The sequence below is a fragment of the Callorhinus ursinus genome, unplaced genomic scaffold (assembly GCF_003265705.2).
Source record: "Callorhinus ursinus isolate GAN/ISIS: 27379988/994484 unplaced genomic scaffold, GSC_fseal_2.0 scaffold32, whole genome shotgun sequence".
NCBI lineage: Eukaryota > Metazoa > Chordata > Mammalia > Carnivora > Otariidae > Callorhinus > Callorhinus ursinus.
Window position 1 is genome coordinate 985,622 of NW_027397094.1, and position 15,471 is coordinate 1,001,092.

Below are 15,471 nucleotides of genomic sequence, written 5' to 3' on the forward strand. Positions count from 1 at the left end.
TCAAGCCCTATTTCAATGGTTACACTGGTACTTTGAGGCAAAATGATCCCTGAAATGAATAGACTGGAATGGAGTCTGACTGCTTCCCCAACCTTCTCTCATTTGCCTGAAGGCGGTGGTCTGAAATACTGGAGCACCAAAGCCTCCCTCATGGCGAGAACAAAGGCCTGGCAGTTTCCCCTATAAGTGACAGATTCCATTCTGTAAAAATATGGTTTGTTGTTTAAGGGCAATAAGAACTTGAGCGTAGTGTTTATATCCTGGGTTTATTTATTATTGCAATGGCAGGACAACTGAGTCCAGACAGGACAGACTTTTTAGAGCCCTGACAAAATGTAGACTAAACTGAACAATTGCTTGTCCTTCGTAAGGTTGTTTAGAAGAGATGACCTTGCTTTCCTCACCAGGCTTCAAACCTTCAGTTAGAGCCCTACAGCTGCTTTTTAATCCAACAACACTACTCAGAGGTGGGGCACTTAGGGGCAGGGGTTCTACTCTCAAAACTTAAAGGTTTGGGTTTGCTTAACGGCTTCCATTTTGGGGTCGGGTGTTAAAAAGTCTGGATTTGAATCCAGCTCTGGAACATTTCCTCCACTGTCAGATAAGTGACTTACTCTCTAACCCTCAGTTTCCTTGTCTGTAAACATTAATAAATTATTGGTAATTGCCTCACATACCATGACTGGGTTACATGACGCAGTGTTGAAAACAGCCCATCGGAACCCTGAGCTTGTGGGGAGGGCTTACTGCCGTTAGCTCCGCATCCCTCATCTCTCTTACTGTATTTCTTCATGTATCATAGGAAGGATGGATAGACATGAAGAAAAATTAAGAGAAAATGAAAACCAGTAGCTTGTTAGCACCTTTCTGTAATTGGAGAGTGAAACTTAGCAAATGTATTGAAATTATCCTGTGGCTCAAATTCCTGTCAATAAGCATCTCCATTTCACTATTTTAAACATTTATAGTATGTAGGATCCTCATCTGTGATTCTCACATGTGACTTAAAATATAGACAAATTTAATGTATTAAACTATTTCAATAGGAGAACATGAACGAAAGCATGGGAGCACATTAAATGGTGTCTTCTGCTCACCTGATATTTGGTCGATACGACTTTCCCTCCTTTCAGAATGCATCAGCAGATATCTTAATGGCACTACATGGAACAATACATTAATAGTGGCTAACATTTATGGAATGTCTATAATATTTTAGATATTCTTCTCGGTGATTTTTTTATGTATTAACTCAGTTAATTTTTCAACTACAATCTTGTATGAAATTTACACTATTACCATCCTCAGTTTACAAAGGAATAATCTAGGGCACAAGGAAGTGTGGCCATCTGCTAAATGCTACAAAAATACTAAATGCTACACAGTAGATTTGGGATTTGGCCCCAAGCAGTGTTGCTTCAAGAGACCCATTGTCCTATACTCATTTCACATCATTATAAGTAGTCTGTGGGAGCCACAGATATGTGTGTGCATTGGGGGGGGGGAGGGAGGGAAAACAGAAAATTAAAAATCAGAGGAGAAGAAATCGCAATCAAAGGATGGCTCTATGGCGGAACTGCCCTTTAAAGGAACAGTAAGATTCTTAAGTGTGAAAAGAGTAATTACAATAATATTTTAATTTGTATTAAAATCATATTTTAAAAACCTAAAAATCACACAGGGTGGTTAGAAATTTGTGGAGAGTGTCCCACATAGATGGCTTTAAAATGACAATGCTTATTTGGTTTGTTTAAGTTAGACTATTTTAAAATTTCTGTGTTATAATAATTTCACATGTAGACCAGTCATTTACTGTTAAATACACATTTTGATACAAATATTCACTTACAAAATGGGCACTGGATGGGTTCTCTTTTCCATCTTTTGTGACTATTATAATCCATCTCTTCCCATCATCATTCCACAATTTGGGGCCTTAGAAAAAGCCTCTCCTACCAAAACAGTTCAGAAAGGAGAGGTGCAGGCAAAAAGGGACCCAGATAAGTTGATAGGTTAGTTCCTGCTCTCAGTCTCTCCTCTCTGACCCATATCTGTTTACCCCAGTGGTTTCTCTCCCCCATGCTGTCCTGTGCTCTCTTCAAAGACCTTTACCAACCGATTCCCAAAAAACATCCCAGTACTGGTCTCTGACAGTTGAGTTCCCAGACAGTCAGAGCTTCCCCCATCTGACAGGTCACCTGCTGAAGACCCCTCTCTCAGCGGAGATGTTGGGACTTAGGTCTGTTGTAGGATGCTTCTTTACCTGCCTGCCTTTTTCCTAATGCTTACACTGGGGTTATGGGATTTTCAGAGGAAGATCATAGAAGATAAGTGCCATTTTCATCACATAATTTCAGAATCAGAGCAATTGATCACATTGACCTTGGCCACTTTGTTGAGGTAGTGTGGTCACATTACTATGTGTTTCATGATGCGAGCACCACTACAAAAATAGAGAAGTGCAGACTAGTATCCCTTATGAGCATAGAGGTAACAATTTTAACAGAATATGACCAAATAGAACTCAGCAACATGTTAAAAATATCTATATAAACCCTGCCCAAGTCTGCCATGCCGAAGATGCAAAGCTGGTTCCATATTTGGTAACACATTATATTAAGAGGCTAAAGAAGAAAACTCACAACAGCATAGCAATTGATGCAGAGAAGCACTTCACAAATAAACACGAGAAAAATGAAACGATGAGGAACATCTATGAAATATCTATAGCTAATACTACATTTAATAGTAAAAGATGGAGTATTTCCCCCTAAGGCCAGAAATAAATCAAGGATGTCTGCCCACACCACTCTTATTCAGTATAGTGCTGCAAGCTCTAGCCATTGCATGAGAGCAGGAAAGAACAATAAAAGGCTAACAAATTAGAAAGGAAGAAATACTCTGTTTGCAGGTGCCGGGATTGTCTGTATAGAAAATCCTTGGGAATATACAAAAAAACTCTTATGAATAATAATTCAGCAGTATTGTAAGTAAATTTTCAAGAACAATTAAGCATATAAAAAGCAATAGGCACATGGAGGTCAAATACATATATTAATATATATAAATAATTTAATAGATATAAATAATATATATACAATTTAGTCACTCCCCTCCCCCAAGAAATATTTTTATGTAAAGCTAACAAAGCATGCATAGGACTACAAAACACTGATGAATGAAATCAGAAAAGATCAAACAGAAAGATATATTTTGTTCATGGATTAGAATGCTCAATATGCTAAAGATGGCAATTTTCTCCAAATTGGCACATAAGTTTAATGCAGTTCTTATCAAAATCCCAGCATGAATTTTTTTGTCGCCATAGATATGATTATTCTAATATTTATCTGGAAATGTTGGGAAGTTAGATGACCTGAAAATGTTTTTTAAGAGATGGGAAAGTGGAAGAAATAAACTGACCTCATCTTAAGACAAGGACAGCAATGGTTACTGAGTAGCAGTTGCAGAAGGATGAACACACATCAAAGGAACAGAGTAGCAATCCTCAAAATTGACCCACCCATAGATGCATAAATGATTTTATAAAATTGCAAAAGCAACTTTTCCAAAAATACTACTGGGGCAAATGGACATCTATTGGCAAGGTAAAGAGTCAAAGAATTTTGACATAAGAAACTCGTGCCTTCATACAAAAATTAATATGGGTCATGGACTTATGTGAAAAATTATAAAATTTTAACAATCAGTAGAAAGTCTTTGGGATCTAGAGCTAGACAAAATCTTCTTAGATTTGATACAAATACATGATCCATAAACATAAAAATTGATGAGTTGGACTTCATCAAATTAAAATATTTTGTTCTACAAAATAGCCTGTTGAGAGGATAAAATGCAAGCTCCAGACTAGGGAAATAATGTGGAAACCACATACCCAAAAAAGTAGTATCTAAAATATGTAAAGAACTTCCAGAACTCAACAGTGTTTTTAAAACACATAATGATCCACCTAGAAAGAATGTTTTTCTGGAGAGGCTATGGAAGGTAAGCACATGATATTTGACACTATTCACTGTCTGGGAAATGCAAATTAAAACCACAAGGAGATATCGTTACTAGGAGATGACTAAAATTAAAAAGAAAAAATAGTAGCAACACCAGGTGCTGGCAAAGAAATGCAGACTCTGCATCACTCAGAGATCGCCACCAAACATTTTGGGCCACCTTTGTAAACATTTTGGCAAGAAGTCACACTGAGGAATGATAAAAACAGGAGCGGCTTCCAAGGTGCAGGTTCCGGTTTCAAGTCAGTGCCGAAGTTTAGACACACAGTGTGGAGCTCACAGTCCTCACCGGTTCCCCGAAGACGTGCTGTGACCTCAGCAGGTGGGAAACAGTGGCCTCGGTGGCTCACTGTGGTCGCAGGTTCTCTGAAACAGACAGGTTCTGCTGGACATGCGGGGCTCCTGAAACTCCTCCAGACTGTGGAACAGGTTCCTTTCCAACATGGTGACAGAGGACCCTTCTGAGCTCACCTCCTCCCACGGACACACCAAATCTATGCCTGGAGCAATTTCCTTGGAAGGAAATCCAGAAACTAGCTGTGTGCTTCCTGCAGATCAGGCAAATGGGAAAACACCGGCCTCATCCACATGGGAACAGTAGGAAAGGCAGACACACTCTTGCTATCACCCTACCCTGGCTTAGTGTCCTACAGTTCGAGGGAATCCCCAGCTCCCAGCTTCTCCCCAAGGAGTCAAGGGTTTGGACACCTGATGCCTTGGTTTTCAGGAGGGACAGGCTCCCCAAACACCTAGCTCTGACAGCGAACAGGGCTTGCCTTCCTGAGACCTATAGGATTTGCTGCTTATCTCCCAAGGGCTCGGGGAGGGGACCAGGCAACAAGCCCATTCCTAGTCCTCAGAAAGGCCTGTTGCTACTTTAAAAGCTGCTTGGGGTGATGCTTCCACTTTCCTCGTTAGCACACACAGGGGCTGACCGCCCTCCTTTGCGGAGACAGGGGAAGCCGGAAGGCATGACCTTCACCTCCTCGCTTGAGCCCACTCTCTCCAAAGCACCCATGTCTCCCTGGAAGGAGCTTGGCCACACTCTGACACCTCAGCTCCTGCAGGTGTCCCCATAGGAGAAGTGCCTGCCAGGCCTGGCTGCACTATCCCAAGGGAGTTGCATTCCCAGGTGCCATGGAACTGTGGCAAACCCAGAAGCAGTGAATCACAGGGGCAGGAGCAGCTCCCTTAGCTATACACCCCACCCAGTGCAGAGAAAATAGGCAACACAGCCCATCTCGCAGTTTCCCCCGGGAGGGCCCGAAGTGCACACCCTCCCAGCCCTGCCCAGCTCTGCCTCCAATTTGGCTCCATCAAGCCTGCAATGCTCCCCTTTCCGCCACTGGCAGGTCCTGGCACAGCCTCAGCCACTGGGCGCCACGGAGAACGAAGAAGGCGGGCTGGATGACCACCAAGCTGGAGAGACACCCGCAAAAGAGCCAGGCAGGGTGATGGATAAGGCTCCCATCCTATGACCACCACTCCATCAAGACTGGGCAAGGTGGCCGTCTCATCTAATGCACAGAAATCAACAGAGAATCCAGGAAAATGAATGAACGGAGGAGAAGGTTCCAAACAAAAGAACAAGATAAAGCCCTAGAAACAGACGTTAATGAAATGGTGATTTACCTGATACGGAGTTCAAAATAGCAGTCCTAAAGATGCTCAGCAAGGTCAGGAGGGCAACACATGAGCGGAGTAAGAATTTCAGCAGAGGTAGGAAATGTAAGAAAGAACGAAACAGACCTCTTCCACCCAAAGGTTTCAAAATTCTCCTCCTTGGATGGCTGTTAGGAAAGGAGGAACTTCCAGAGGCCAAGGGTTGTACGGTGAACTTGGATTCAGATGTCCTTGGATGAGCTGGCAGGACCTGCAGATGGAGGCTTGCTCTGCCGGGTAACGAACGGGTCACCCCCACAGCGGGCTGCGAGGGAGGGGGTGGGGAGAATGGGGTACAGGAAGTTCGGGCAAATTGTGTTCTCCATCTTGGATTTTATTTTCCTCCTATGTAATTTGAGGTGGCAAACATTAGGGTGGGTGAGGTGATTTCCAAAGTTGTATTTAATACAAAAAATAAACTTTCCATCGTTTTCTGCATGATTCAACCTTATAGGACTATTTCTTTAAAAACCAGACAGACAAACGAAACAGGTGCTCTTTTAGAGACAAGGCAGCTGGAGCCCATCCAGTGAGTTGCTGAACCCGGCACAGACCGTCACCAGGAGGGCTGGACCAGCCACCACCTCCTCATACCAGTTCCAAAGGCAGCACTAGATGGGTTTCCTTACCGTAATGTTAGTAGTTTGGTAAGAAGGCCATTGCTTAAATGCACCAGTCGAGACAAGTTCCTCGGGTTTTATATGTAGATATTAATATCTTTACCATCAAAACTTAATGAAACTTTTTGACAGTTTTATTAACCATCCACAAGCCAATCGTCTAAATGTTTTATTCCTCAATCCCTTACATGCCTTTTCGTAAATGTCTGGCATTGTTTCAAGCTTTTTGCCCATGTTGCCTCATTTAATTCTCATAAAAACTCTGTTTTAGAGGAGTTATTATCATGCCCGTTTTTCATTTAGGGAAACTAAAGAGCAGAGAGTTAAATCACTTGTGCCCGAGGTCACGGAGATAATGGGTGAAGGAGCCAGACCCACCCCAGGCAGACTGGCTCCAGAGGTCACGCTGTGCAGCATGCAAGCAAGGTCACGGGAAAACTTTCTTTAAACAGTTCCAAACCTTCATTTAAAAAATGAGTTTAAATTCATTTTATTTTCCTATGCCACCAGGGATATGGATACTACTTTAATTTTAAAAGGTAAATCTATGCACAGGCGATATTGTACATGGCAAATATGACATTTATGTCAAAAATAACATATGTGTAGGCACCAAAATTCCACTGTTACTATCATGTTTGGTGCTGAGAGTACCAGACATCTTGATGGGGGTTCCTATAGAGACTGACTCAATAAAATGGGAGAGATAAAAAGGTAAAGTCTTCCCAGGGTAAGGTCACCTAGAAAGGGGGGAACTGAGAGGGAGACTTTCCCTCCTTTTGCCAATTTCCATTTGATATTTTTGCCAAGCTGGCACCCACTAATTTTTCCAAACATTTAGGACATAATCTCTAAAGTGCTTTAAAATCAGGCAGCACATCAGCGGTCTCGGTCCAATTCTTTCCCCCTTTGGCTCATATGGAAGGGATAATGGGCGTCCCATTTCTGTTTGGCTGCATTGGTCCGGACGATGAATGTGCTTTTGGATAAGTTTTAGAACATATTCAAATTCCATCCCTGCAGAGAGTTCATCCTCCAACCCTCCATATGCAATTCCCTGTTTATTAAATACATAACTTAACTACCATATTCACCAAGAACACTTGAGGGTAGATAAAAGTAGTAGTGATTCTAGAGAGAGTAGAGATTCTGAGAGCTGGATGTAAATTTTGTAAAGACTGTGCAGGACAGGGATAATAGAATAAGATCTAATCATTAGGACCACAGCTGAAGTTTTTGATATGCATAAATATATTCCATCACAAAAGCGGCTGTATGCTAGTTGGGGTAGAAAGAATTTTAGTGAGTATCCCAATATCCACATTTTGGATTGTCTAGCTGTGGAATGTTTTTGGGAGAGAGAAGAAAAGGGAGCATTCCAAGTTAGGTTTCAACCTTCGTGGACTATGTGTAGGACTCCCCCTACACTGCACACCCTCTCCCTAATACCGTCCGCCACACCCTCATGCAGCCAAAGAGCCAAACACCTGCACATCTACACATCCAGTCACACACACACAGGACTACACTTACCAAAACTTGCCCACCAGCAGCAGATCTATCCAGACTGGAACACAATAAAAGGAAAGGACTGATCATTCGTGTTAATAACTGAAAGACTTGGGAAGGAAATGAATAGAAGACAGATTCTACTATTAAGCCCTCAGCCCAATATGAATTCAGTTATGGTTTGAAAAATACGGAAAAACCAACCACGAAAACCCATTTGCACATTTTCCTAAACTGTGTATGCATATGTGTGTGTGCATTTTTTAGCTGATGGGAACATTGCTAATGATGAAGTGAACCCAGTCTTTCTACCTGTCCACTCACAGTGCTGACATTAATCTAGATTTATCAGATATCGATCTAAGGTTTGGACTCTGAGTCTCTATGAAACACCGAGTCATGGTCTGAGAAGGGTGTTGCGAAGGCACAGGAACTTGGTTTTTCTCACTGAACTTTTAGGACAAATGCAATCTCCTTTCTCCACGGGTCCACTCTCTGGTCTTGACCTGGAGAGAATTTTATTAGAATCCTGAGATGTTGTTTTCAAGACACTTGGAAAGCCAGATCTCCAGAGAAAGAGGAAACACTTTGCTCCCAGCTATTGACATTCCTCCTCTGATCACAGACCCACTGTGATGGCTTGGTCGTACACTTGACTCTTCAGAAGCTGGTTCATAAGACTTCTGGGGCCCCCCTGGACGTTCATCTATAGCGAATAGGAAAAATTAAATAGCTCTATCTTGAACTCGGTCATCTCTGTTGTTTTAAAAATTGCTTGTCAAAGAAATTTTAACACTGCATTAATGTGTATTCATTCTTTTATGTGGAATTTCAAATCATGGACCGTTGAAGATGTTCACAATTGACTTTGAATTCTCTTTCTTCCTGGCTCACTGGGGATACAGAACATTTGGTCAGTCTTATTTCCACAAACTTGTCTAAACGCTGCTATTCTTTCTCTAGCATTATGTCCTTAACTGAAAGTTGAAAACTCTAAATAATAGCACTTCTCCCCCATTGTAAATGTGACTCTTAAGAGGGCCATTACAATTCTGGATATCTTTTCTGAGCTTAAAGCATTTCAACATTCCACTGAGTATAAAGAACTTTGGTTTGATACCCATAAGAAATGCATTAAGTCACTGATAATATGATTCTATTAGTGTAGTTAATGCTTTCATTAAAAACGATAAATCTTGCACTGTGACTTTGGTGTGCTTTGTAGTTTTTCCAAAATGCTATCACATTTTTTATGATCTTATGAAGAAGATACTTAAAAAAATACATGTTCTTGTTAGAAAATTGAAGAAAATAAATGCTAAAGAGATGTAAATATCTCTTTTTAATGACATCTTTTTTTCACAGTTTTAAATGATCTTGTAAAATGAGAATTTTCTGAAGGAGCCTCAATACACAAGTGCAATGTTGAGAGGGTTACTATCCCACATTTTGAAATCTAACACTCCCGGGGCACCTGGGTGGCTCAGGCATTAAGCGTCTGCCTTCGGCTCAGGTCATGATCCCAGGGTCCTGGGATCGAGCCCCACATCTGGCTCCATGCTCGCTGAGAAGCCTGCTTCTCCCTCTCTCACTCCCCCTGCTTGTGTTCTCTCTCTCGCTGGGTCTCTCTCTGTCAAATAAATAAATAAAATCTTTAAAAAGAAAAAAAATAAATAAAATCTAACACACCCGAGAGCTGCTTCTTGAAAAGACCTCAGACCTTGCAGCATAGGGAAGAGATACTTTATATTGGCAGTGACTGAACATTTATTGGGTCATTTATCCATCTTTGGCATAGTCAGATTGTTAAGAAAACAGTAATTTCAAAAATCTGGAAATAAGCCAAAGGAGGAATTTGTGCCCTTTTCTGGGCACCTGCTGTATGGGCCCAACGGCCCCACTCAAAGATTAGTTCATGTTAATTCTCTAGGAATGTGCACTGTTCTCTGACTATTTAGGATTGGGTAGGATATTTTGCAACTCTTCAAAGACTCATCTTTAACTTTTAGAAAAGTGAGAGTTGTGCAAATTATCTTTGCACGATAGCAAATCAAATGGATTTTGACCAGTAGAGATCCATGATTTATGCCCAGAAGAGAGATACTTCCAAAGGTCACAGTTCGATCCCCCTGTAGGACACTAAACAGTTTTGAATGCATGTGTCAATCTCGTTCCAGTGTCTTTCTTTCAGTGTCTGTAAGGAATTTTATTTCTCCTGCACTCCTTTCCACCAGTATTTTCTTCTAGCTGATTCCCTTATTAATGATTTAAATAAATCTTTGACACATGTCTATGTTTGTAAGAGTCATGTTCTTTACCTTTTGAAAGTCATACTTTTCTCATCTGACTCTTCTCTCTTGAAATGATAGATATATTTGGGGTCTAAGCTGCAGAAAGTTGGCCACACATTTCCACAGTTCTGCTTCCAGGCTTATCTCTTTTAATTACTTGTTAGGTCTCCTAATTTTATTCCCCAATACCACTTATCCTCAGTTACCTTCAGTATCTTCAATTCCTCAAAAATCTTAATTTTTAAACTTTCTTCCTGTTAGCTTTACCCCTAAATATTGGCTCCTGCTACCTGCCAGTATTTTAGGATTGACGACCTAGATTGGGTCCCTAATCAAAGAGGTAAGTCTTTCTCAGTATATTTTTATTTTTAGGCATACTGACAAGTGTTTCCACACTTCCAGTTTATACAGGTTTTCCCTCATGTTTTCTGTTTCCTCATGCCAGCTTCATTTTATTACAGTCCTGGTGGAGGGTTGTTGCTGTTTTGTTTTGTTTTGTTTTTCATGTAAATCCCTAAATCCATTTGGAATTTATTTTTGTCATGGTGACAGAAAAAATAGATTCATTCATGTCATTTCCTTGTTCTTCTATCTTGATCCCAACACTAATTGTTGGCAGCCCCTCCTGAGTTGTACACTGTGACAGTAGACAGCCGTGGACCCCATGGGGTGGCACTTCCCCAACATCAGAGCCTCCTCCTCCCACATGAGAACCGGGCGGTGGTTTCGTGGACACAGATGCATAATGCGCATTTATAATCATTCTGGCATCCTTTTCTACAGAGGAGGCTGTTGGTTTAATGGCGTACTTCCCACCTCGGACTCAAGATGGCCATGGCATGTATTAGTACTCGGGAAGTTCTTTGACAGGAATGGAGGACAGCAGAGAAACATGGAGGCCAGAGAGTACTTAGCTCAGGCATGGAGAAGCCTGAAGAAATGAGAAATGCCCCCGCCATATGTGCAATGACACACTCTGGTGACCAGTTTGACCACATGGCCCACAGTCAACATCAGGCCCTAAGCTCTGCTGTCCTCCATGTTGTCCAGCCCCTGGTGCTAACACTGCTCTCTTAGACAAATTAATCTCCATAGACTGAGTTATAACAGTCCCTGCTGTTCCCTCAGCACTATCGCTACATTGATTTAATTCGGTGAACTCCTGGAAGCCAATATTTTTTCCATTAAGGCATCTCACGAGTTGCTGTGTTCTGCCTGCTGTGGGGACAGAAAATAAACTGCTGCATTTGAAAGTGAATTCTCAGAGATGGCTATTAACAACTGGATTCAGCACGCCCATGCCAAAATCCATATGTCTTCATTTTTAATAAGTACTATGCATCATTGTGCTTCCTCTTGGTACCTCAAAGTTTCTGCTGTCTTCCAAGATTTCAATTCTGAACCATTGCTGTAATTTACCGAGTTATCTAATCATCACTGTTACTAAGGCAACAGCTGCTCCATATGCTCATAAACTATGTCGGAACCAGGTTATGTCCTAGGTTTAAGGATGGTGACGTTTTTAGACCATACTTTTGGACAAGGGCAAATTTTTCCGTCCAACTGGCAAACTGCGTTTTGTTCTCACGTATCCACCGTTCTTACTGGGCAGAAACCATGAATAGCAGCAGGGTCACACTTACAGGCTAGGACTAAACACCCAGACGTTCAGTCCACATGAGAGGGCAAGGTCTCGGGACGCAGACCCATGGCAGAGTTCTGTGGTCAGATTAAACGGGGGAAACAGAATATTCAGGACCTGAAATGGGCCGCTGCCTCCCCGAGCAGGAAAACTGACAAGACTGCTCCCTTGGACCCTGGCTTTCAGCGGCCATACCTTGCGGTGGGAGGAGCCCTCACAAGCTGGCTTTCTTTCCCCCGGTGAGGCTGGGGTCTCTGGGTGAGGAGGGCACCTTCTCTGACACACCCTCACAGGTAAGGCAGGTTGCTTGGCATTCTCCCCCAGTCTCTAGCAGTGCGGCATGTTTTCAACTGGCCGGTGTTTAGCAGGACTTTGTGTCGTGTTGGGGAAGCAGAAGCAATAATATACCGCCTCGTCAATAACTAATAATATCTCCTGTAAGCTCCTTTCGTATATGACATAGATTTAATTATCTAAAATTAGCTTCTCCTCTGAACATGTGAGACTATTTTTATGAAAAATATTATATGGAAATCATTACTACCTTGACCTTAAACCATAAAACTCAACTATCCTTTTGGAAGAGTCATGAAAATATGCCGCCCTGCTAAGGGGTGTGTGTAGAAGCTAGAGATTAGGAGAGAATGCCAGACAACCTGCCTGAACTTCATGAGAAAGCATTTGATCAGGAGACTGAGAGCGACCAAAACAGCGTTTGAAGCTGAATGAGTTCTTCTTTTACTTTGAGTCCCATATTTGAAGATTTCAGGATTTAGGATTTAATCATTTTATTTATATTCTCCTATCTTTTCAGAGTGCTGTATTTTTCATCCGTATCCACACTTTACCTAAGGGGGACCAGATAAGTTGTTTGGTCTCCTTTCTTTTTCTATGTCTCTTATTGATCAGATAATTCAATCAGGGAAAACAACATGCCTTTGGTTTCAGCTGAGCTATTTTCTTTTTGATTACTCTGGTCCTGCAGACCTAAAACAAATCTTCTCCGGTGCCTACCAGTTGTTTTGCTTTCCTTCTATTTGCTTCATTACATTCTTGAATTGATTTCTTTTCTCTGTTGGGTACAGTCTGCTCTGGTGTTTTATTTCTCAGAAATAGTTAAGTGGGTGACAAGTATAAAAGGAAGAAGATAATTTATACCTCTTTCCTTTGTTTCAGAGTTTACCACCAACTGTTCTCCCAATGCATCAGACAGTCCGATTACTCACTTTGACTTCTGTGTCAGTAATGGCAGTATTTACGAAAATGGTGGTTTTCCTGAAGGTCTCTTGTTTGGCTGAACATTAATTATCAATCAGTTTTCACTGCTCATTTTTTCCTCTTGTTGATGACAACCTGAGGGCAAATGTGTTCTACTCGTTGAAGTTGAAATTCAAACTCTAACAAAGATAATACATATTGTGACTTTGAGTCAAACCTGCCACCCTTCTTGCTGGATAGTCTGTCTTTAACATGAAAGTATTCTGGGGTGAAGGCCTCAACGCAAATATCAACCTTCCAGCAGATTTCTGATAAGCACGAAATGTTTAGTGTCTGGTAGTCTGCTGTGGGGCTTAGTGATATTTAGAGGTTGGGGTTCTGGGACCTGGTGCCAAATCACATGAGTCCAAACACCTGCTCTGTCTCTTACTAGCTTTGTACCTTGAGCAGCTTACTTAAATTGCCTCAGGTTTTTGCTACCTAAAAAATCGTACATTACAGGGTTAACTAAGATAATGCACATAAGTTATTTAGGATAGTTTCTAACACATGCTGATTATCAAATAAAAGTTAGTTATTAAGTTACACACTAAAGAACGTGCTAGGTATGTGAGCACCCAAAAGTTCCTTCAAACGTGATGTCTCTCAAGTATTAGCAGCTTAAGAAAAGTAAGCTTACTTGAACAATGTATGTAGCATCGCTGTGATCGGTGGTCTTCGATTTTTGCCCAAATCCCACTTTTCTCTGAATGGTGCTGTACCTCCTCTTCCTCCTCCCTCTCTCAGGAATTGCAAATTATGTGAATTTTGTTAAAATTTACATGGGGCACAAGACGACTTAAATCTCCCAATTAGCTATTTGTCCTCTTCCAAGATTCTCCTCTGAGTTGCATATAAGTCTTTTTTTTTAAACTTATTTTATTTAAATTCAATTACTTAACATACAGTGTATCATTAGTTTCAATGTAGAATCCACTTATTAAGTTTTTTTTTTTAAGATTTTGTTTATTTGAGAAAGAGACAGAGCATGAACTGGGGTGGGGAGTGGGCAGTGGGGGAGGGGAAGTTGGCTCCCCACTGAGCAGGGACCCCAATGAGGGGCTCATTCCCAGCAGACGCTCAACCGGCTGAGCCACCCAGGCATCCCCTACATGCTAAGTCTTTTATCTCTGTTCCTTTCTCTCACAAACAGTCCTTCAGAACCCTCCCTCCTCGTCTTCACCAGAGCAAGTTATATTTTGTTCTCAGTCTGCAGACCTGCTTAGCAAATCAAAATCTCTTCAAATAGTGCATTACTTTCTCTTGTTCCAGCAGCTGGGCCCGTGAAGGCACATACATACAGCCAGGCAAACAGCGATGTGGAAGGAAAGCAATAACGTGCTGTGAGACTTAAGAGGTGGAGTAATTTCCTTCAGCTAGAGGTGGTAGAGGGGAGGGTTCACAACATAAATTACATTTGCGCAGTAGAGGGCTAACGCCGCAGGAACCCTGCACATCCCTACAGAGGTCTGACCCTTGACCACCTTCTGGGAGATAACCTCTAAGCCCTTGGAATATGCTGCCTGATGAAAGTCTTTGTTTGACAGAGGCTTTGAGTCATTGAGACTGATCACCCGCTTTATGCTAATGGTGATTTACGGTGGAGGCCTTGGGCTCCGCAGTGTCAGTGTGACCTCAGGAGAAGCTGGAGACTCAGTAAATACATCAGCCACAAGGGCTCTCCAAGCCTATACAACTGACCCCCTGGACTCTAAGACGTGGTAGGCTTCTGTGGTTGACGATACTGCACCCGTGTGGTCACACAGCACTGTTGAGAGGGTTTGGTGCTGTCCATGTGACTCCACTGGGAGAGAAAGCTAAGAACCAGTACCTGTTCTGTCCTGGACCCCAGCCTCTGTGCCCTTTCCTTTGCAGGTTTTCCTCTGTATTCTTTCATCAGAAGAAATCATAGCCATGAGCATAACAGCTTTTCTGAGTTCCGTGAATCTGTCTACTGCATTTCTGAGCCCGAGGGCCGTCGAACAATGACATTTCACTTGGACTTTCAGTTGGACCTTAAAGAATGAATGTAATTTTAGAAATGTTGAAGGGGCACCTGGGTGGCACAGTTGGTTAAGTGTCTGACTCTTGGTTTCACCTCAGGTCATGGTCTCAGGGTCATGAGATCGAGTCCCGCATTGGGCTCTGTGCTCAGTGTGGAGTCCACTTCAGATTCTCTGCCTCTGTCCCTCCCCCCGCCCCGCTTGTGCATGCTCTCTTTCTCTCTCTCTCTCTCAAATAAGTAAATAAAACCTTTTAAAAAATTAAAAAATTTAAAAAAGAAATGTTGAAATGAGTAGAGCAGAAGATGGAGACAATGTAACAGGAACAGAGGTTATTGGAGATGGAGGAAACCAGAATAAGTTGGGAATATAGGGGAACACTGCACCACATAGACAGGATCAATGAACAATTCAGCCAGACATTTATTTTACAAGTCACTACATTATCTCAAGATGCTTAGT

General features: G+C 41.9%; 1 pseudogene; it reads left to right on the forward strand.

The window, feature by feature from the left end:
• Positions 1-15,471, forward strand: part of LOC112808042 (nucleophosmin-like) — a 30,362-nt pseudogene that overhangs the window by 2,943 nt on the left and 11,948 nt on the right.